Here is a 10,436-nt window from a genome sequence, read left to right on the forward strand (position 1 = left end):
CATAAATCCGCAGCATGTTCATTAATTTTGCGGAAGTGCAGCGGAATTGCCGCCATTGACTTGCATTGAGACGCATAGAATCCGTGTCTGTACATTTGTACACGCGGATAATATGCGATTCAATGTGCGGATGGTACCCAGGTCTGGAGGAGAGGAGACTCTCATCCAGACCTGGGTACCATTCTACCTGTGAAAAAATAATAAAATAACAAATAAAGTTTATATTCACCTTTCCGACGGCTTCTCTCTGCATGCCGGCAGCGCTGAAGGACCTTCGGTGACGTCACAGTCACGTGACCGCAGGCCCTTCACCGCTCTGTCTTGCGATATGCCGGCAGCCAGGAACCAGCCAGGAACGAGCGCTGCAGCACACGCCGGGGCATCGGGGGTGAGTATAGCTTTATTTTAAGCATTGTTTTACGGTCACACTATATAAATCCATGCTGTTTGCATGGATTTATAAAGTGTGACCTAGTTGTCAAGCACTTTCCAAGTGATGCTAAACCCCTTAGAAAGTGCTTGTCAATCTGCATGTGAATCCGCATGTATTCCGCATGTATTCTGCAGGAAAAACGCATGCACAATCCGCATGCGTTTTTTCTGCCAGGGAGATGCAGAAATGCTGCAGAAATTTTCTGCTTCATTTCTGCATCGTGGGAACATAGCCTTAGAAGAAGCTGCAGTTTTTAACTCTTGACCTGTAATATAGAAAGAAATCAGAGGGAATTCAATGGAAATACTAAAATGAATCAGAACATCCACACGGCTGGATTAAAGTTTAATAATAGTACCAGGGAAAACAGATTGTAACTATTTGGGATTATGTGTAGAATATCGGGGTTACACACGCCTGGTGATATATCTCATTAACATCTCATAGGAATATAGGTATAATTATTGTTCTGTATGGGGATTATGGCTAAAATATCACAAATACACATGCCCAGGAACATATTTCATCTACTTCCCATAGGAATATGGGTATAACTATTGTTCTGTATGGGGATTATGGGTGAAATATCACAAATACACATGCTCAGGAACATAATTCATCTACTTCTCAAAGGAATATGTGTATAACTATTGTTCTGTATGGAGATTATGGGTGAAATATCTCAAATACACATGCCCAGAATCATATTTCATCTACTTCTGATAGGAATATGGGTATAACTATTGTTCTGTATGGGGATTATGGGTGAAATATCACAAATACACATGCCCAGGAACATATTTCATCTACTTCTGCAAGACTGCACCTGTACTCGTGTAATTGGTGCGTTCTAATGTGCGGATGGTACCCGGGTGTAGAGGAGAGGAGAGTCTCATCCACGCCCAGGTACCATTAAAAAATCTGTAAAAAAAAAAGAATAAAATAAAAAATAAATATATACTTACCTTCTTGCGGCCCGCGCTGTGCTCCTCCTTGCTTCCCGCCACTTCACAGTGGATTGAAGGACCTGCGCTGACGTCAGAGTCATGTGACGGGTCACGCAACGCTGACGTTGGCAGGTCTTTCAATCCACCAATGCCGGCAGCCGGGACCGAGCGAAGCGAGCCAGCGCGGGCCATCGGAGGGTAAGTATATATTTATTTTTTTATTTTTAACCACTCTCTCGGGTCACACTATATAAATCCATGCCATTTGCATGGATTTATATAGTGTGACCTAGTTGTCACAAGCACTTTCCAAGTGACTTGGAAAGCGCTTGTCAATCCGCATGCGGAAATGTCAGTGAATAACGCTCCATTTCCGCATGTCCCTGGCAGGAAAACACATGTACTATCCACATGTACAATCTGCATGCGTTTTTTTCTGCCAGGGAGATGCAGAAACGCTCAGGAAAAAATCCTGAGCATTTTTGCATCGTGGGCACATAGCCTTAAGAGACTTTTGACTGTTTATCTTCAGTACTGAAAAAATGGCTTAAAGCTGACCTGTCATCACATTCAATGCCACCAAGCCGCAGCTATGGTGGCATAGCTGACAGGTCCAGCAGTGTGGACAGCCCTCTATCCGCCTCCCTTGTGCCTCCTCACTAAAATATTACACTTGGCTACAAATCCCAACTCCCATATTTATCCTTTACCTGATAAAAATATCCAGTAGAGTATCTTTTATCCAAGCTAAACGGGACCAGAGGGTGCTTGGATTAGTGAAAAACTTGGAGAACTCAAACAACTGAATAAAATGCCCCCCTTTGTATCCTGCTGTCCCGCTTTGGGTCTTCCTGTCCCTCTTGTATCCTTCTGTCCCTCTGTGTATCCTCCTTTTGTGTCATCCTACCTCTCTTTTATGTTCTACTGTCCACTTTTGTCCCTTTTTTGTATCGAAAATGGGAGCCCTGGGCAGCCGCCTGGATGCTTGGATAAAGCACTAAATTGGCTGGCAAAGTGCTGTATACGTTACCCTCATCTTTTCCCACAGACACACCAAAAAGCAAAAACAACACACAAAAAAAAAAAGAAAAGAATTTCTTTTTTGTTAAAGGGACTGCCACTGCCAAATCACATGTGTTGTGCTCAGCAGGCCTGCATTGACCTGCTGCCGCACAGCACAGTGATCCCAGCCGCGCTCCGATCCGATGTACCGTTCTGGTGCTACGGCCCCCGGAACGGAGCGCGTGCTGGGCTGTCACAGCGCTGGGACTAGTCCTGTGACGTAGCTCCCCCATTCAAGTCAATGGGAGGAGACCCCGTGACTGGGACTAATCTCGGCTCTGACAGCCAGCATGTGCTCCATTCCAGGGGCCCTAGCACCCGAACAGCTCATCGGATCAGAGCGCGGCTGGGATCACTGTGCTGTACTCAGCAGACCTGCATTGACCTGCTGACGCAGAGCATAGTGAGACCAGTGACGCTCCGATCTGATGTACCGTTCCGGTTCTATGGTCCCTGGAACGGAGCGCACGCTGGCTGTCAGAGCCGGGTTTAGTCCGGTCACATGGTTTCCTCCTTTGAGTTCAATGGAAGAGCTGCATCATGGGACTAGTCCCAGCGCTCTGACAGCCAGCACGTGCTCCATTCCAGGGGCCGTAGCACCAGAACGGTACATCGGATCGGAGCGCCTCTGGTCTCATTATGCTCTGTGTCAACAGGTTTATGCAGGTCTGCTGACAGAAGCAAAGATAATTTTGAGGTGGCAGATTAAATGGCTTTTACAACTGCAGCATGACTTTCTCTATACATGGAGAGATCCAGCTCAGGATGGTCACCTGACCCTTACCAAAGCAACATCTTAGGGGGAAAGTTACATATATTAGTACATATTAGTTTGAAACACTTGGCTTTGAAAATAAAAAAAATAAAAAAAAAGGATATTTTCTAACTACTATGGGATGCGTGTTGGGTCAAAGTGGTCACTATACCCCCTAAAACATTCCTTAGGGGGTGTAGTTTCCAAACTGGGGTCACTTTTTGGGGGTTTCACTGTTGAGTTACCTCAGGCGATCTTCAAATGGGACATGGCCTCCTACATTTCTTCCAGTGAAATCTACCCCCAAAAAACCGCATAGCTCTCCTTCTGTGTTGTGCTCTGCTGTGCGCCCATACTTTAGTTTACGGGTACATGTGGGGTGTTTCTGTAAACGGCAGAATTTGGACAACCCATTTTGGGTTTGATTTTGCTGTTAACCCTTGTTGGGTTGTAGGTAAAATTGGATTACAATGGAATATCTGCACAAAAAAATGAAAATTTGAAATTTCCCCTTCACTCTGCTTGAATTCCTGTGGAACACGTAAAGGGTTAACAATGCTTTAAAAATCAGTTTTGAACACCTTGAGGGGTGTAGTTTGAAATGTGGGGTAATTTATGGAGGGTTTCTGTTATGTAACCATCGTAATATGACTTCACAAGTGACTTGGTCCTTTAAAAAGTGAGTTTTGAAAACTGCGTTGTAAATTTTAAAAATTGTGCGTAAAACTTTAAGCCCTATCACGTCCTAAAAAAAAAATTTCATTTCCAAAATGATGCCAATATAAAGTAGACATACGGAGAATTTTAACTAAGAAAAAATATGGGGGGTATCAGTATTTTTGTAAAGTTTCAAAGTTAAAAAATAGCGAATTTTTCAAATTTTTTTGCGTATTTTGTATTTTTTTATACAGAAAGGTATAATTCAGTGGCTCACATTTAGCACTGACTTGAAGTACAATATGTCACGAGAAAACAATCTCAGAATGGCTTGGATAGGTAAAAGCGTTCCCGAGTTATTACCACATGAAGTGACACTGGTCAGATTAGCAAAAAATGGCCTGGGCATTTGGGTGAAAACAGGCATGGGGCTGAAGGGGTTAAGATGGTGGGATGTTCAATCACCATTTTTTTTTTTAATGCTTAATAAAAACTGAAAGAGCAACTGTCACCAAAATATTTTTTTCACCATTAGTTAGCTGCATCTATCAGCATGCTAGCCATGTTTTTTTCTTTTTTTTTTTTCTAATGTCACTATTTACCTTGTATTTTGCGACCGCAACTCCAGAGATTGCAGCTTCCGGTCCACATCGTATGTCAGTTAGGCTGAGTTTGCACTTATGGACGGGCTCGTTATGGCCCTTTCGGATAGCTATGGCATAAGGCCTGCACAAAGCTGGCACTTTTGCCGGTTCCGTTAGCTCTTTATAGAGCTGACATCACAGGCAGTACCTTCTTGTGATTGGATGAGGGTGGGGAGCTCATCACCACCCATTCGCTCCACTGACAGGTCGGCCCGTCAGTGAGTTGCCATGCACCCGTCGGCACCCATCCACCTCCATGTCACTGCACCAACTGACCAATGAAGAAAAAGACGGGGTTCCCCTGCAACGAGAGGCAGAGAGGCCATCCCTGCCGCCCAGAGTGGACACGACAGAGCCAGTGAGTACTTTAAATTGCGAGGGGAGGCAGGTGGGTGCCGGCCAGTGCGGGACAACTCGCGGCCGGGCCAGATCGGCCCGGCAGCGAGCTGTCAGAGGGCTTGCACAGATGGATATCCGTACCAGTTAAATAGTGGGAAAAGTAGATTGGTTACAGTATGTATGCAAATCTATGAAATTTTTAACGTTTGGATACCATAATCGTCACTTGGCCGCTCACGAATAACGACCGAAACTTCAGTCCTGATGCGTTCATTGTCCGGTGACCATTATTATAATTGTGTACATTCGTGCCACTTGTGTTATCAATCCAAGTCAATGGAGATTAGTAGCGATCCGCTACTTCACCGTAAAGAATGGAGTTGTTACCCTCTGGTCTTAAGGGTGAACTAAAGTAGGTGCGAACCTAACCTAACAATCCTGACGTACGATGTGGACCAGAAGCTGCATTCTGGTAGCTGTGGGTGCGAAACGGCAATTTCAGCATTGACAATAGCCACCTGTGTTGAGCCAATGCTAATCAGGAGGGCTGCGCCCATTGCATTGCTCAGGTCTCGCTATGGCTGGCGCCCGCACTGAGTTTATGAATCAGCTCAGTGTGGGCGCTATTGCAAGACCTGTGTTAGGCAGCCTGATGCTAATTTTGTGGCCGACGCTGCATTGGCGTAATGCGATGCAGTGCCACCCATGAAATTAGAATCAGGCTGCCTCACACAGGTTTCGCGGTTGGGCCTGCACTGAGTTGATGCTAATGCATCAGTTCAGTGCGGGTGTCATAGCAAGACACGAGTAATGCAATGCAGCAACGCCTTCCTGATTAGCATTGGCCCAACACAGGCAGCCTGTGTCAAGGCTGAAATTCTGGTCACACTCGTCACTGACGTGCGATGCAGAACAGAAGTAGAGATGAGCGTTGTTCTACTCGAACTGTTCGCCAATCTCAAATTCGAGCTGTTTTGGGCGGTGTTCGAGCCGTTCGGCGAACACGAACAATTTGAGAAAAATTCGGCTGTTCGAGGTTATGTTCGATAACTGTTCGTGCACCAAAATCATAACTGGATTTTTTCTCAGTAATGATGAAAATTAATGTTAATACGCAGTTTAAGTGTACAGCGGGGTGGGGGGAGGGGCAGGGGATGGATCTCTGCAGGAACAATGAAGATCTCCATTTTTTTTTCTCTTTCCCGCATTTACAGTGGGGAGGTGCAATCTGTCAGCCTATCAGCAGCGCACACACGGAGCGAACTGCTGTTTTTCACACAAGCAAGGGCATGTGTCATTGGCAGTGTATGTCACATGTCCTTGCCCTATAAGACCAAGCCATTTTCCCCGTCGCCACCATTTTCTCACTGCTGCAGCTGCGTGTTAGACGGCACCGCTGTTGCTGTGTGCGCTATACCTTGTTAATTTCAAGCCAATTTTCGCACAAATCTACAGATAGCTTGGGAGTAGGGAATAGTTGTGATTGCAGTCCTTTTAAGGACTAGGTTACAGCATTTCCTACGACTTTTATCAGGCAGGTCTGTGCTCTTAAATAGATAGATTGTGGGAGTAAAGACTAATTGTAATTGGAGTCCTTTTCAGGACTAGGTTACATCAGTTCCTATCAGTTTTTGCCAGGCAGGTCTGTGCCAGTGCTGTGCAAGTTTTTTTCACAGCATTTGGCTGAATCTAGCAAAGCTAATCCTTTTTGGCCTATTGCAGAGTGTGTTAGTCAGTGGAGTAGCCTATCTGTATTGCAAGATATACCACCTGTGTATAGAATACCAATTTTTTTACTGCACCTAGTGAAGTAAAATCTTTTGGGCATAGCATCATTCTATTAGTCCATCTATACTGACCTCCATCAGGTTGCAAATTGAATATAATTTTTTTCTGCATCTAGCTCTGAAAAAATATTGGGCTTCTAGCTGTGTGTGGGACTTGTTGTATTAGTCCATCTATACTGACCTCCATCAGGTTGCAAACTGAATATATTTTTTTCTGCATCTACCTCTGAAAAAATATTGGGCTTCTAGCTGTGTGTGGGACTTGTTCTATTAATCCATCTATACAGACCTCCATCAGGTTGCAAACTGAATATATTTTTTTCTGCATCTACCTCTGAAAAAATATTGGGCTTCTAGCTGTGTGTGGGACTTGTTGTATTAGTCCATCTATACAGACCTCCATCAGGTTGCAAACTGAATATATTTTTTTCTGCATCTACCTCTGAAAAAATATTGGGCTTCTAGCTGTGTGTGGGACTTGTTCTATTAATCCATCTATACAGACCTCCATCAGGTTGCAAACTGAATATATTTTTTTCTGCATCTACCTCTGAAAAAATATTGGGCTTCTAGCTGTGTGTGGGACTTGTATTAGTCCATCTATACTGACCTCCATCAGGTTGCAAACTGAATATATTTTTTTCTGCATCTACCTCTGAAAAAATATTGGGCTTCTAGCTGTGTGTGGGACTTGTTCTATTAATCCATCTATACAGACCTCCATCAGGTTGCAAACTGAATATATTTTTTTCTGCATCTACCTCTGAAAAAATATGTGGCCTTCTAGCAGTGTGTGGGACTTTCTCTATTAGTCCATCTATACTGACCTCCATCAGGTTGCAAATTGAATATAATTTTTTTCTGCATCTAACCCAGCCAATAGTTTTGGCCTAATACCACAGTTTGGCCACTCAGCTCTGCTCGGTTCCCATCCATTGTTTTTTTGTGCAAACAACTCCAGAGTTGTGAATTAGTTAACCACCAAAATGAGTGGAAAAAGGCCAGCTGCTGGTGGAAAGGGGAATAGGCATGTTGGGAAGGGGAAAAAAGGTTGTGTCCGTGGGGTAGGTGTTAAAGCAACAGTAACATCTGCAGAAGAAAGACCATCTTCCAGCCAAACTAAAATGTCTACTTCTTTTAGCGGACAATGTGATAAGATCCCTTTCTTACGGCCACGCCAATCGCTACAAATTCCAGATGAGGCACAAAAACAGCAGGTGCTTCAACGGATATCAAGTGCTCCTTTAAGTGGGCTCTCCTCCACATCAACTTCAACATCACAAATACTCCAGTCCTCAAAGGTGTCACCCCAATCGCACTTGCTTCCTCACAGCTCCCAAATCTCCAGCTGCCCGTCTGAGTATGAGGTAGAACAGATGGTTGAGTCTGCAGAGCTGTTTACTCATACTATAGCCTGGGAATCAGAGGTCGACTCCAGCGCTTCTGTGAATCCAGACGAGGAAATGATCTGCACTGATGCCCAGAATCTTTATGAGTCGGATCCAGGACCAGACGCAGAAGGTTCTGACCATAATGTAGACCCTAATTCCCAAACTGTAACTCCTGTTGGTGGAGACAATGAGGAAGACGATGATAAGACTCAAATACCTGATTGGAGCGACAACTTTAGTTTTTTGTCAGGGCAGGAACAGGTTGGCTCTGAGGACGACGGGTGTGATAACGCACAGGGTGATGATGATGAGGTTGGAGATCCCACTTACTGTCAACCCACAGTCAGCCAAGAGATGAGGTCAGCAGAGGAGGTGGAGGAAGATGCTAGTGACGACGAGGTCAGGTTGCGCCTTCCTGGACAGAGACGTAGTACTGGAAGCACGTCAACAACTGCATCCTCAAACACAACTCTGCCTCTCACCACAAGTCGTGGTGGCTCTTCAGGTCGCATGGGTGCTAAGCCTTGCATAGCCTGGGCATTTTTTCAGATCGATAAAGATGACCCAACTCGTGTTATCTGTAACATTTGTCAGCAAAAGCTAAGTAGAGGCCAAAAAATACATAGTTTGAGTACTTCATGCATGAACCGGCACATGGACATGAAGCATAAGTTGCAGTGGGAAGCTCAGTGTGCTACAATGCGGCCTAGCCGGCCGGGCCAACCGCCATCTGCCATATCTTGTGCATCCGCGGCCTCTTCATCCTCTGTGACTGGGGGGACAGCAGTCACACCTGTTTTGGGGCGCAGACCTGCCACCTCTTTACCCGCAACAGCCAGCGTGATTGGCAGGTCATCATTTTCTTTGGAGGTGGTAACACCAGCTGGTGTTGAGCGCTGTCCGACATCGATAGCACCACCTTTGGATCAAGGCAACCTAACATGTCCGCCTGCATCTTCCTCACAGACCGGCAGTTTGCCGGGGACACCCTTATCAACCCCGTCTAAGCACAATATCCAGCCCTCGGTCCCTCAGATGTGGACAAGTAAAAGACCATTTCCTCCTAGCCATGAGAAAGCTAAGAGGTTGAATTTCACCATCTGCAAGCTCTTGGCTACAGAAATGCTGCCTTTCCGCCTGGTGGACACAGAGGATTTTCGAGACCTTATGTCCGTCGCAGTGCCCCAGTACCAGATGCCCAGTCGGCACTACTTCTCAAAGAAAGTTGTGCCTGCGCTCCACCAGCATGTCGCACACAACATCACCGCTTCTTTGAGAAACTCTGTGTGTGACAGGGTGCATTTCACCACAGACACTTGGACGAGTAGGCATGGACAGGGGCGTTACATGTCGCTGACTGGGCACTGGGTAACTATGGTGACAGCAGGACAAGGGGCTGCTGTCCAAGTCTTGCCATCCCCACGAGTTGTGCGTCAATCCTCTTTATGTCAAAGTTCCTCCACTGCTTCTGCCTCCTCAACCTCCTCTCGGTCTTCCACCTGCACCCAAAGCCTGTCTGGTCATGCCACAAGCTTTCTAACTGCGCAGAAGGGATCCTGCACACCTCCTTACTATGCTGGCAGTAGGGCTCAACGTCATCAGGCGGTTTTTACATTGAAATGTCTGGGAAATGTGAGTCACACAGCTGAGGAGTTGTGGTCAGCTCTGGAGAACCAATTTCATGAATGGTTGTCTCCACTGGACCTGAAACCAGGGAAGGCCGTGTGCGACAATGCTGCAAACCTGGGTGCGGCCCTTCGCCGGGGCAATGTCACACACGTGCCTTGTATGGCTCACGTGTTGAACCTGGTTGTCCAGCAATTTTTAGCCCACTATCCCAGACTAGATGGCCTTCTGCAGAGGGCACGGTCGCTGTGTGCTCACTTCTGCCGTTCGCATCCTGCAGCTCAGCGACTTACATCTCTACAGAAGTCGTTGGGCCTGCCACTTCACCGGCTAAAATGCGATGTGCCTACCCGGTGGAATTCAACTCTGCACATGTTGCAGCGACTGTGGCAGCACCGACAAGCCCTGGTGCAATACGTTCTGACGTATAGCCTGGGCCAACGAGATCCAGAGGTGGGGCAAATCACGCTGGAGGAGTGGTCTCAGATTAGGGACCTATGCACCCTTCTGCACAGTTTTGAAATGGCGACGAAGATGTTTAGTGCTGACGATGCCATTATCAGCATGACTATTCCGGTGATTTACATGCTGGAGCACATGTTAAACAGAATTCGGAGTCAGGTGGTGGCACAAGAGGAGGTGGAGGAAGTAGAGGAGGAGGAGTTGTATGCGGAAGGGCTAACATCTGCAAGGTCCAGACGGTCGGCAGCACCAAGGCGGCAGGCATGTGAGGGTGGGGGAGATGGTTTTACCAGGGCACATGGTAGCAGCCAAACTAGTGAGGAAGGTGCAGGAG

Source organism: Phyllobates terribilis, unplaced genomic scaffold (assembly GCF_046119375.1).
Source record: "Phyllobates terribilis strain yellow unplaced genomic scaffold, ASM4611937v1 Scaffold_2__4_contigs__length_985480577, whole genome shotgun sequence".
NCBI lineage: Eukaryota > Metazoa > Chordata > Amphibia > Anura > Dendrobatidae > Phyllobates > Phyllobates terribilis.